General features: G+C 43.0%; 1 protein-coding gene across 1 annotated transcript in view; it reads right to left on the bottom strand.

The window, feature by feature from the left end:
- The window catches only part of FRMPD4 (FERM and PDZ domain containing 4), a 793887-nt gene that overhangs the window by 52429 nt on the left and 727933 nt on the right, over window positions 1-13525 (bottom strand). The window lies entirely within an intron of this gene.

Below are 13525 nucleotides of genomic sequence, written 5' to 3'. Positions count from 1 at the left end.
CAGGGGATGCTGATGAAGAAAATGTGCAAGAGGAAGCCACTATAGTCATCAGAGCCACAAGGACAGAAGAGATGGACCAGAGTCCACTTGTTCAGTAGCACTGGCTTGGCCTCTACCGATTCTACAATATCTCCCCCAATACCATCTTGCCCTTGAGAGGGAGAGGCTCTACTGCTGAGCAAAAAACACAACCAGTTTGGTAGCCAAGGGGACAAAGGAAGAGAATCTGGGACAAAACCCTTATTGAGCAATATGGTAAAGATGTCACCCTGCAAAACTGGATGAATGAACTGTTTGTCTTCTCCAATCTGTGTGACAGAGGCCTGTGACATGGCCCTCAATGAACCACACCTTTTGGCACCTGCACCTTGCATAGTCTCTTCCCCTTGAATCAGAGCTACTTCTGTGACTTACTATTGAGGAAGAGGATAGTGTGGAAGTGACACTTCAGGCCTCCAGGCCTTGTTTAGAAGAAACCTAGAAGCCTTACAGAGACCCATTCCCTGGGTATCTTAGAAGTCTTGCTGAAAGAAACCAGCTACCAGAGAAGAAGGCCAACAACCCCGGAACCGCCATGTTGTGAGGAAGCTGGCCCTGTGAAGAGAGGGGACTGGCCTGGCCAGGTGCAACTCCATCAGCTGCCCAAGTCCAGGCAACAATGTCTGAATGAAGAAGCCATCTTGGATGTCCAGGCCAGACAAGGCCATATATGGCAACGGATCTCATTGGTTCTTAACAGCAGCCACATGAGTGATACTAGTGAGAACTATCTGCATGAGGCCAGTCAACCCACAGAGTCATGATGGAGAAGAAATTATTTTTTGAAGCCATTATATTTGCTGGGCAGCAATACCATCTGTCCACAAAGATTTTGAAAACCATGTGTTTTCCTTTAAATGATTATTTATTTATTTTGAGAAGGCAGAGAGGGGCAGAGAGAGGAGAGCAAGAGTCCCTAGTAGGTTCTGCACTGTCAGTGCAGAGCCTGATGTGGGGATCGAACACACCAACCATGAGATCATGACCCAAGCTGGAATCAAGAGTCGGATGCTTAACTGACTGAGCCACCCAGGTGCCCCAGAAAACTATGTTTTTTAAATAACAGTGAATCAAACGGGTCAGAGATCTTGAAATTGAACATGTCTCCTTTATCAAAGTATCCAATCTAATGGCTCTCAGAATACTGTAATGCAGTCACATTTAAAAATAAATTGTCTCGATCTCACGGTTTGTGGGTTCAAGTCCCACATGGGGCTTTGCACTGACAGCACAGAGCTCTGTCCTGCTCTCTCTCTGCCCCTCCCCTGCTCATGGGCACTGGCTCTCAAAAATAAATGAATATCAAAAAAATTAAAAAATAAAATGTCTGGGGTGTCTGGGTGGTTCAGTCGGTTAAGTGTCTGACTCTTGTTCTTGGCTGAGGTCATGATTCCATGGTTTGTGAGTTCGAGCCACCCATTGGGCTTTGTGCTGACGGCTCGGAGCCTGCTTTGGATTCTCTTTCCCTCTCTGTCTACCCTTCCCCACTTGTGTTCTCTCTCTCTCTCTCTCAAAATAAATTTAACATCAAAACATTAAAAAAAATAAAATATCTGTCATACAAATAGGTGGAAATGAGGAGATTGCAATGGCAATAATTATGGATTTGGGAGACTGGGGTGGAGGAAAATGAACTAACAAATTTGGGAGAGAGGAAAAGACCCTATCAGAGTCTTAGGCTAAAAGTGCTTCACTACAAAGAAAAATTTTGAGGGCACAATTGGCGGTGTATTGTCGGATATGTATTTGAACCTGGCAGAGCAAGAATTAAAGTACATTGTAATTTTAGGCATAGAATTAAATGTGTCCATACAACCAATGACTTAAATATAAACCTAGGGAGAAACGAGAATTCTTTGCAAAATTGAATTCACATTTTAATGAAAGTATTTAAGGCTTCCACTGGGCTTTTCTTTGTGCAGAATATTTGGTCATTAGGTTAAATGTCACATAAACGATGCAGTGATTATCAAAATTAACATTTTAATGAAACTGTCCAATTTGAAGACCTTTATTTTGTTGTATTTTTTAAACCGTTGCAGTAAAATTTGAGATTAGGCACTCTCGATTTGGAAACTGCTGCTAAGAGAGTTTTATTTGCGTATGATGTTTGTTTTCAGGCTGACCTAAATTTTTCGTCTATTTAATTCATTTTCTGCTGAATGAATGTTGTCTTTGGCCTTTGAACTACTTACCTTTAACTAATAGATGAAACTGGTACTTACATTTAAGCTTTATAAAGGGCAGCAGGAGCTCTTGAGAAAAAACTTCAATTATTTTGTATACACATATGATACTAAATAGGTCTCATCTCATACGCTCCTTCGATAAGTATTTTCTGAGTATGAGTGTGCAATAATACCAGATATTTGAGATACACCAGTGATTCTCAACGGGGACCGATTTTGCCCTGCAAAGGGCATTTGCCAATGACTAGGGACATTAATGGTTATCACAACAATTGGGAGCTACTGGTATCTAGTACGTAGAGGGCTGGGACACTGCTTTATCCTACAGTGCACAGCACAGCCCCCTGTGATTAATAATTTTCAGCCGGAAATGTCAGTAGTGCAGAGATTGAGAGATCCTGGGCTCCATAGGACATACCCCAAAGGACTCATCACTATCCTAACTTCTAACACCATAGAAGAGTTGGACCCCATTTGGAACAGTATACCAATATACTCCCATGACATAAACTATTTACCCTCTTTCTCCTTTCACTCGACACTGGGTTTGAGATTCATCCAAATGGCCACGTGTGGATGTATGAATGTGCCACAATTTTTAAATTTTTTATACCAACTGATGAACGTTTGGGTGGTTTTCAAATGTCAGAAGTAAGGGGGATGATTCATTTTCAGAAATACTAAATAAAAGCTGTGCTGTCCGGTTAACAGGTTTCCAACCTACGGGCAATATGTACATACGATCCCCCTCAAAATGGCACCCCAAACCTTTAGACATTTCACTTCCTGGTTCTTCTTCTTCCTCTTCCCCTTTTGCAGGCTTTGCAATGAGCATGTGCCAGAGAATAAAGTGAGAAATTGGAGCTGTAGAAATAGTATTGCTCTTTAATATACTTGTATATGTCTTTTGGTGACTCTATATATGCACTTTCGCTTGGGATAGCCCCAGGAGCAGGGCTGATAGCTCACAGGGTATGCATTGTGTTCAGGTGAAGATTGTTTTATTTGGCCATGCCATTCCTGTGACACGGATATCTTTTCTAACAAACTCTATTAGCCATCTGTCACCTTCTTCGACTCTTCTTCGTGTTGGACTGAGCACCAAGAATGTCTTAAAGTTACTTATAAGTAGTTAAAACTCTGTCATCTCACAGGGACACAAAAAGGAAGGAGGGCGCAACATTCAGCTCATCCCAACTTAGTGGTACAAACTTTATCAAAAATGATTGGGAATCACAGTTTTCAAACTGCACCCCATGTAACCCTCTGAGGCAGGGGGACTCTCCAGGGCTTTACGCAAGGGGCTTAGGGATTAGGTTTCTGTTGAAGAAAGGGTCCTACTGCTAAAAGCAAATAACAAAGCCACTGGACAAAAAGATTGCTCCTGGGTCATCACATTCTGATAGGCCTTACTTAGTCTTCGATCGTAACTCTCATTCTGAACTTCCAAGAAGGTGTCTGGCTTCAACTTGTTGGGCTTCAACTTTTCTTTTTTTTCTCAATGAAAAATAAAGTTGAAAAAAAATACTAAAAACAAAAAGAAAGTTTATTGGATTGGGTCGCTTTTCTGTTCTTTACAGGTTAAGAATGACAATAATAGGGGCGCCTGGGTAGCTCAGTCGGTTAAGCCGCTGACTTCGGCTCAGGTCAGATTTCACATTCGCGGGTTCGAGCCCCACATCAGACTCTGTGCTGATAAGCTCAGAGCCTGGAGCCTGCTTCCGGTTCTGTGTCTCCTTCTCTCTCTGCCCCTCCCCCTCTCATGCTCTGTCTCTCTGTATCAAAAATAAATAAAACATTAAAAAAAAAGAATGACAATAATACTGCCTGCTACTTTACATTGCAAATGGAGAGCATTTCAGTAATAGTCACAATGCTCCAATAGGTAAAACTATTATCCCCATTTTATGGATAGGAAAATGAGGCTCAGACAGGTTCCAGTGGCATTTACTTTCCTGACCCTAGACTTTGGGCTTGGCTGGGATTTGCTTTGGCCAGTGGAAAAGGTATAGAAGCAACAGTGTACCAGATCAGAGCCTGCTCTTACGTGTTCCCACTTGCTGCCCATGCCCTGTGTCAGCCTGGACCTGCTGGGCCCTGGCCAGGCCCCTGGTCCCAGGGGAATCTGAGAGTCCACTGGGTGAACCTGATCGTAATCTGCAGTCCAGGCAATCCTGGCCAAGATCAGCAAGACTACCTACCCCCCAGCCAGTTTTCAAATGCATAAGAAATGCTTATTTCCAGACACAAAAGGACAACTATCATAAGATTCCACTTATGAAATCACCAGACTATGCAGATTCGTAGAGCCAGAAAGTAGATTAAAGCTTCCATGAGGCTAGAAAGAAGGGGACATGGAGACATTTTGCTTAATGGATAAAGGGCTTCTGCTTGGGGTGATGAAATCTTTTTGGGGGAAACAGGCGGTGGTGACGGTTGTACAATTAATGTCTCTCTCTGAAGTGTATGCTTAGAAGTGGCTAAAATGGCTAATTTAATGCTATATAATATGACCGCAGGAATAAAAAAGAAAATGTTTGCTGTCACAAGGCACTGAGTCGTTGAGGTTACTTGTTATAAACCAACACAGCCCCAACCTAATAGTAGGGCAGAGGTGATATGCACAGAAGAAAGAGAAGCTGATGGAATGCTGAAGAGGAGTCAGAGAAGAAGAAAGAGGAGGAAAACATCAGACTCCACATCTGGTCTGCTGAATAAAATCTCACCACATTAAAACTAAATTAGGTAGTGGGTCAAAGAAGGAATGGATGGATAGGGCGATGACAAGAGCCCATTCCAGGGACGTCCAGCTTCGGCTCAGGTCATCATCTCACAGTTCATGGGTTTGAGCCCCACATCAGGCTCTGTGCTAACAGCTAGCTCAGAACCTGGAACCTGCTTCAGATTTCAGATTCTGTATCTCTTTCTCTCTCTGACACTCCCCTGCTCACACTATCTCTCAAAAAGAAATAAAAAAAAAAAGAACCCATTCAGAACTGGCTTGTCCCATCTTGGGGTCACTCCCAGGGGGCACTGCTGCTGTGGGGCGTACGAGGGGGCTAGAAAAAAGTCAGGCAGCTCAAATCACTTTCGAGACATTAAAAAATGCGAAGCCCATACAAATTCAGAGCCCAAAAGACTGTAAGAGATTAGAAAGAGACAGGGAGTGTCATGTGCCAAGCTGAAGCTGTTAGAAAGAAGAGTTCATATCCCGAGTCGATTCTTGCAAAGAAAAAAAGAAAAAAAGCACATCGTTATGCAATTCAAATCAATTTGCCTTGACAGTTGCTTTCCATTTCTCTCTTAGTTCCGAAGATATTTATGTTTGATTCTGCCCTCTCTCAGCACTCACGGCACCTTCTGTGCACCAGGCCCACAGTGCCCTTCAAATACAGGGGTTTCATATATTTTTAAGTGACAGAATTAAACAGAAAGCCAGGGACTGTAATGGAATTTGTAGCAGCATCACAACTGGGAGGTGGCAGTTAAAGCCTTTTTTTATACACAAGTGGAGGGGCTCAAATTGTTCAAGAAATGGGGTGTTAGCCAAAAATCGCAGCAGCAAGCAATGTGACCGCAAAATGGAAATAATAATAATGGTAATAATAATAATAGGTCTGTTCAGGGAGTTGTTGTGAGGAGGACAAATTATAGACGGGCAAAATGCTTTTAATATCTTGGCACGAAGGTATTATGTAAATTCCAGTTCTTTTCCTTTTCATTATTTTTCCTTGGAGACTGCCCAAAAAAAAAAAAAAAAAAAAAAGAAAGATCCTAGTGGGTGGATGAGAACAGGGATTGAGGGAGGGAAGGGAGAAAAAATAATTCAGAGAAGCAAGTGATAGAAAGAAGTACTTCTTGGCCATGGCATTCACTTGAATAAATTTCGTCTACTTGGGTCCACAGGGGTGGAGGGGTGGAATGCCTGCGATCCCACCCTCACCCCTGCTCCTGCCCAGGTACGTAGATGTTGCGTCCCTTTTGCTAACAGAATCCTCTCCATCTTGTTGAGGTGATAGCTGCCTCCCAGGGGCCGACGCGGATTACTCCGTGCTCTAGGAGACGTGCGCACAGAGGCTGGTGGGTGCTACTCTTGGTTGACACCGAATGTTTCAGAAGGCAGGGCTGAAAGTTGGCCTGCTAATATTGTAGTGAAAATAACTTCTTATCTTGGACTCCGTGGATACACTCAACTTATTCAGGTGAGATGATGATGAAAAGCTGACGGCATTCAGACAACCAATGTGTGGCTCGGCCTTCGAGTTAATTCACTTCATAATCGTATTTGGAAACAAGAGCTTTTCTATCAAGAAGCAGAATGATTCCTGTCTCCTTTCTTTCTGGTCTATTTGGAAGCAATTTGAACCATGTCACTGAGGTATTCTGTTGATCATGCCACTTCCCTTCTTGGAATACCATAATAATTTCCAACCATGTCGTCTCTTCTAGTAGGCTTCCTAATCTTTTTCTCCCTGGAGAGGACAACCCAGTAGCTCTCCACAATATGTACATTGCAACTTTAAAAACCACTGGGATTTATGGAACAAATGTTTGACAGGTCCCTACTACGCACCAAAGACTGTTCAAGGCTATCTGGATATATCGGTGAACAAAACGGAAATGTTTGCACCCCTGCCTGCCCACAGTTGCCATTCTATGGAATCATCCGGGACTTGAGCAGTGAGCAGGGAACTCCCTGGCTGGCTGGAAGTGGGTCTGAGTGAGCCCCTTATATCTCTGGCCATTTGTGTCCTCCTCCAGAAGATGTGGAAAACTGGACAGAAAGACTCAATGCCAGTTACTCCTTCCGTCCCCTACATTAAATCAATCTGCTCTGTTCAATGTTAGTTGCCTAAAACTTCCTGAAACCTTTTCAATGACAACAAATGATACCCACTCTGTTTCTTCAGAACTCTCTCCAAGAATCACTTCCTTGAAGTCTTCCCAGATTACCCCATCTACCTCCAAACCTGCGAGTGTCTATGGAACTGTTCAACCCTCAGAGACAGCTCTGCAAGGGCAAGTGGCAGAAGAGACTGATTCTCCTTAAAGGAAAGTGGGAACAAATTGGGAAAAGAGAGAAGCACACTGGTTGGCTACCTGGTGTCACATGTCTTGAATATTTTTTTTTATCAGGAGGCTACTCGGCACAAGGTTCCAGTTTAGATAGCAATGGAGATGCCCAGGGTCTATGTGGGGCCAACTGGCAACATTCTTAGAGGAAGTACTAGTGTAAGTGAGCATTTATTTCACATCTACTGTCTGCTAGGGACTGTGTAAAGCACTTCATACTCATATTTCTCCCGTACTCTCTTTAAGTATGTTAGGAATTAGGTGTTATTATTCTTATTTAGAGACGAAGATACAGAGGACCTGGAGATTAAAATACTTTGAGCCCAGGTGGCAGAGGAAAAATAAATCCTCATACATCAAAGTGAATCCACTCCTCCTATCCTGCCACAGAAGGGTCCTTGCTACAGACACAGTCACAGGCTCAACCCTGGGGCAGAATCTGGGTCATGGGACACGAGTGACGGGATCAGGTAGGATAAGGTACGAGAGATGCATTATACCTTACCCTGACCCATACGTCTTTGGAAATAGGGGTGCCTGCTATTGTTGCCATTTCAACCATTATTGTGTTCCTTGTCATTAACTCCTGTCCCCAGAGCCCAGCAGAAGAACATTCTGGAAGATACAGAGGACAGTCTTGTCCAGTGATGGAGCTGACTCATTTCATTGCAACATAAAGAACTGCTCTTACTCCACCACACATGCTTCACGTCGTTAGAGTTTCTGGGGATAAAACTCCTGCAGGAGCTCATAGGATGTTCTAGAATGCTCTTGCCCATGACCTGGGAAGCCTGGGAATGTGCTGGTTTGCAAAGTAGGTTTCTAAATCAGGAGAACCTGACCCCTGTCTAGGTCGGCAGACTCGTAAGATGGAATTTACTCTGCTGGGTCTGACAAGCACTCTTTCTCAGGCCTTGCCCAGTCACATAACACTGTCGCGTGCCCAGGGTATGTGTCCCAGGCAGTAGGAGAAGATAAGGGAACACTGGAAACCATTTCAGTTCAAGTCCGTCAGAGCTGTGTCAGCTTCCATTTATTATTCATCACTGACTGAACCAGGTTTGGGTCAGGCTGCTTGACCCTCATTATATTCTCTCTTTAAAATAACTCTGTCAGGGAGTTTTCATTATTTCCACTTGTGGGTGTGAAAACAGGCTCTCTTCAAAGAGGTTAAGCATCTCGTCCAAGGCTGTACTGCTCATTTGAGGAGGAGCGAGGAATCCAACCCAGGCCATGTGCACTGATGCTTTTCCCCTCCATCCTTGTAAAATCATTATTGGTATTCAGAGTGCCCATACCCCAAAGCTTTACCTTTGTACACCTTATAGGCCCCACAGCATGTTCCCATATTGTTTCTTTTAATTTTCATAGCACTAGTGACAAGTATCATTTCCTCTGGTCACTAAACTGGCCCAGAGAGGCTCAGCTGTTTGTACGCTTCAACAATCAGGGTAGGCTTTGGCGGCTAGAAAGTAGAGTGGCTGCAGATGTCTTGCAAACACAGAAAGGCAAAAGAACAACAAAACTTCTGAGAGCCAGGAGGACCACCGGTGGAGAACCACACAGAAGGCAGCTTTTGGGCTGGATCTTCGTGGGTGGGTGACTATGGGACAAGAAAGGTAGTTTCCAGAACATAGAAGGTGATAACAGTTCTATGGGCAGGAATGCTCTGGGGCTGGTTAGGGAATAGTGTATTTCCAAGTGTAACAAGGATGCAAGGTGGGTGAGGGGCTCTTGTGAGAGAGAGAGAGAGAGAGAGAAAGAGAGAGAAAGAAGGCTGGAAAGTGGAAAGGAAGACGGGAGAGGTGAGGAAGACCCAGTTGATGCAAAGAACTGGTGAGAACCATGCTTCAGGAGCAGAGTCATCACTGAAAGGGAACTATCTGGCAGGAATGATCCCATGCAAAGGAAAACAAGGGGGGTTACAGGTGCACACTGAAATGCATGGGTGCAATTTGTGTTTCTAGTGCATGTCATGCAGCAAGGAAGCTGTGGAATGCCTCTTGCCACTATGAGAATTCAGAAGAAACCCATTCCTGTTTTCAGAAGGAAGCCAGACACAAGAATAAAGGTTTTGAAAACCAACCAGCCAAATCTGGATCTCATTCATTCAAATATTCATTCATTCACTTCTTTTTGCATTCCATAAACATTCACATACCTGGACCCATGCTAGGCTATAGGGATATGATGAACACAGCAGGTTCCCTACCCTCAAGAAGGCCAAAGCCCCGATTCACAGATAAATATAACTGGAATGAACGTGCCACAGAGAAGCATATATGGGTACATGTGGAGGCATGAAGAGAAAAGAAAGGGGTCACTTCTTTCTAGGGTGGTTGTGAGGGAAGTTACACTAAGGGAAGCATCTGTAAAGAAGGAAGATGCTTCAACTAGTCTTCAGGGATAGAGGAAGAGTTTACCAGGTGGGCAAGGAAATGAAGAGACATCAGGCAGTTGCAATAGGAAGTCCCATGGAAATGAGGTGGGAGAGAACACGGTATGTATGGAAGGTAATGGTAATTTGGTAATGCCATGACAAGGGACAGACAGGATAGGAGGCTGATCAGGAGGTGGGACTAATCACGGTGCACCCTGAGTCTACAGAAGCAACATGCACCCTATCTCAGATGACAGTGACCCTGAAGTGGGCTCTTGAAGCTATGGACTGATACAGTCAGCTTTTTTTGTTGTTGTTGTTCTTATGGTAAGCTTTTTATTTAAATTCCACTTAGTCAACATAGAAAACCAACTTTAGTTTTAAAAGTTCACTCAGCCAACTATGCAGGCTGATGTCAGGGGTGTGGGGAGAAGGGGACTCAGTGATGAAGCTCCTATCATGTCCCAGGTAAGGTGAAATGATGACTTAAACCGAAGATGCAGCAATGGTGAGGAGGATGTGAGAAGTCAGGACAATTTCGAGGAAGTCAGTGTCCAGAGGCTTCACAATCTGAATGGTGTCCAAGAAGGAAAAGGTGAAAGGCACAGATGGAGTTAGTGAAAAAGAACCTACGTAGAAGGTTTTTGGAGCCATGAGGAGCTAGGGCTCCCAGGTGTTCCTAAGGGTTAATGATCCTAGCCACTAACTCCTAGTCTACATGTATCGGAACTGGAACTATGTGGAGCTCTACAGGGATTGAACTTGCACTTAAATGTTAACAAGGCAAAGGTAGCCTCTCAACTCTTGTTCCAGTTGCTAACTTGCATATGCATGTTAATGAACAGGGACACGTGTATAGAAATACTAAAAAATTTTAAAAGAGTTTATTTATTTATTGAGAGAGAGAGAGAGAGAAGCAGAGAGAGACAGAGAGAATCCCAAGCAGGCATAGTGCTGTCAGTGTGGAGCCCAACATGGGGCTTGAACTCATGAACCATGAGATCATGACCTGAGGTGAAACCAAGAGTCAGATGCTTAACTGACTGAGCCACCCAGGAGCCCCCAAAAATACTATTGTTGATGTTGGCAAGGAATAGAGGTAATGCCGATGAACAAGCTGTAATTCTAAGATGGCACACACAGTCTGTTTGTAAACAGCTGAAGACAGACTGTACCTTCTTGCTAGGAGAAAAAATCAGGTTAAGGAAGAATGGGCACAGAGCTCCTACAGCGATCCTGAAACAACAGCTCAGATCTCAGAAAACCTAGCAATGCCCTAATCCTCTCTAAAAGTTGACAGATTTTCAGTCAACCATGATAATATTTCACTGATGGAAAGAGGTTGTGGGATTTAGACTAAATTTTTGAAGTGCCTGCCATGTCTGAATTTAGTCTCAACTGAAGAGAACTATTTATAAATTAATCCGTGGCAAGGCAGAGAGAAATCTTGTTTTCCTGTCTATTGGGAAATCCTGCTTTGAACATGAACTTGGACTGCCCTAACCTTGCAACTGAATTCCAAGACCTTTCTGCTTTGTATTAATAGGGTTTATATTCCACATTTGGGCTGCTGATATGAAGAAAGAAAGTGTTTCACTCTCAAGAGTTATCTAATTACCACATGAAGAATCATATAAAGATTATTTTTCACAAGTAGGTATCCACTGGAGTTGAAAAGAAACAGCCAACAAACCTAAGTAGTGAAATAGCTTCTTTCCTATGGAACTTAACGCAGTGGCGTAGGTCATTTCCCAGAATATCTCCAATATAATAAGAGATTAGAATTTCAGTAGAACCATTGCCTTTTTCTACTTTCAAGGCTATTAAGAACAGAGGGTGCAGTTAGTGACTTCCATTTTTAATCATCCTAGACTTTTCAGTCCTGCTACCAAGTGGAAATGTGTCCATAACCATAGTCGTCTAAAAATTATGCAAATCAAAATGTATGTAACAATCTTAAAGACAGGAACAAATTGTCCCTTACACTATTTTTTTTCTCTTGAGTTTCATTATGTTCAAGGAGGATCCATATTCAACTATGTAAAACAGAAAAAACTGTCCTCGAGGGTGGTGAGAAAGATAAGAAAGGGGAAATATAAAAACTGAGTTAAAGAGCAAGAGTTTTCAAAATCACCCGTAGCATAATACAAAGTACCATGCATAGAAAAATGATATGAAATAAAATACAACAAGCTCTGAATGGATCATAGCATTCTGGAAACAATGGTGAAGGATTATTAGCAGGAAATATAAAACAGGTAGGAGACTGTTGCTATGTGAATATTACTTTGATAATATGGCAAAGTCTTATGTTTCATATTTGATCAAAAGCAGCGACATTAAAAATACCACGAGCGATGATTATACAAACACACATTAAGAGTTCTTTTAAAAAGTGCATTTTCTTTGCCCGAGTGGGACACTAATGGCTCCTTTGTAATGTATCATATAAATATGTCTTTAAACATATGCCCTGTAAAACTGATAGGGGGAATTCAGAACAAAACAGGTGAGGTAGTCGATTTGTGTGGTTAGGAAGTCACTTCTTTTACATGCTCTGCTCTCATCCCCAGGCACTTTCTCCATGTAGATGAACTGCTCTTCATTTAAAGAAGAGGAAGTAAAAGTCCTCCATACAGATACCCAGGTCCCGACCTGGGCCAAGTCTGTTGTTAAAGACTTGGGTGGAGGTATCGTGGGGCTTAAAATTCCATTCTACCTGAGGGAAGCAGGAAGGCCACCAAGGGGAGACCCCTTACTCCCCTTCTAGCTGCCTAGGTGAGAAGATGACCCAGATATGGGAGGTCTCGTTTAGGCTTGGGGCCCTCAGAGCTAGTCCTCGCCAGCCTGTGGCTCAGCACAGTTGGAGAATCTCCCAATTTCAAATCAGGACCTGAGAAATGGTGAGTGGGTCTCCCACAGCTGTCTGAGACAAAATAAATGTTATAGTGACAAGGGCCCCCCAACTATTCTGAATCCTATACTGTATGTCCCCAAAGATGCTTGCTGTCTGCAGTGTGGTGGGTACATATATAATTCATGACCAAAAGATTTTAATCAATGGCCTGAAATGTTTTTTTTAAAAGATGAAGCTCAAAATTAGCTCATGCTTATGCATAATATAAATTATACATAAACTCTATCAAGTATAAAGACAAGGCCACACAATTACAGGCATATCTGCTTAATCAGATCACTCTGACCATTTCTTTAGGGCCCAATTACACAATTACTCCAAATAGCAGCTGTGAAAATATTTATTATTGGTTACCTTATGCCAGAGGCACTCATTCAACTGAAGGTTAAACCCATGTGATGATGCCTATGGAAAACCAAGTGGTTTTATCAGAAAATCATGATGAGTTGGTCTCCAATGCAGGCTTTATGACTCAATAGCAGAGAACTCTGACCAACTTAAACTTACTTATTCACCTAAATTACTTCTGCTAACACCCGTTGGCTTATCTCATTGCCTGGCGCCATCACTCACCCACAGCTCAAGCTAGAAATCCAGAAGTTACTCTCCATTTCTCCTGGTCTCTCAATCTCCACATCAAATACGCCACCAAGTCCTACTGATTCTTCCTCTCCACATGGCTTTTATAAATCCTGAGGACTACTCTGGGCCAGTCTCTATGTGTAATTTCTCACCTGGACTCTTTCAAGGACCTCAAATGGCTTCTCTGTCTCCGCTTGCACCTCCACTAATGTCTCCACGCAGAGCAGCCAGAGTGACTTTGTAAAAGTGCACATTGGATTCGATAACCCTCCTGCTTAAACCCCTCCAGTGGTTCCTTCTCTTTCCTACGATAAAATCCAGTCTTTTTTTCCATAGTCAAGATCA

The sequence above is a fragment of the Suricata suricatta genome, chromosome X (assembly GCF_006229205.1).
Source record: "Suricata suricatta isolate VVHF042 chromosome X, meerkat_22Aug2017_6uvM2_HiC, whole genome shotgun sequence".
Classification (NCBI taxonomy): domain Eukaryota; kingdom Metazoa; phylum Chordata; class Mammalia; order Carnivora; family Herpestidae; genus Suricata; species Suricata suricatta.
This window is presented reverse-complemented; position numbering and strand designations above follow the sequence as displayed.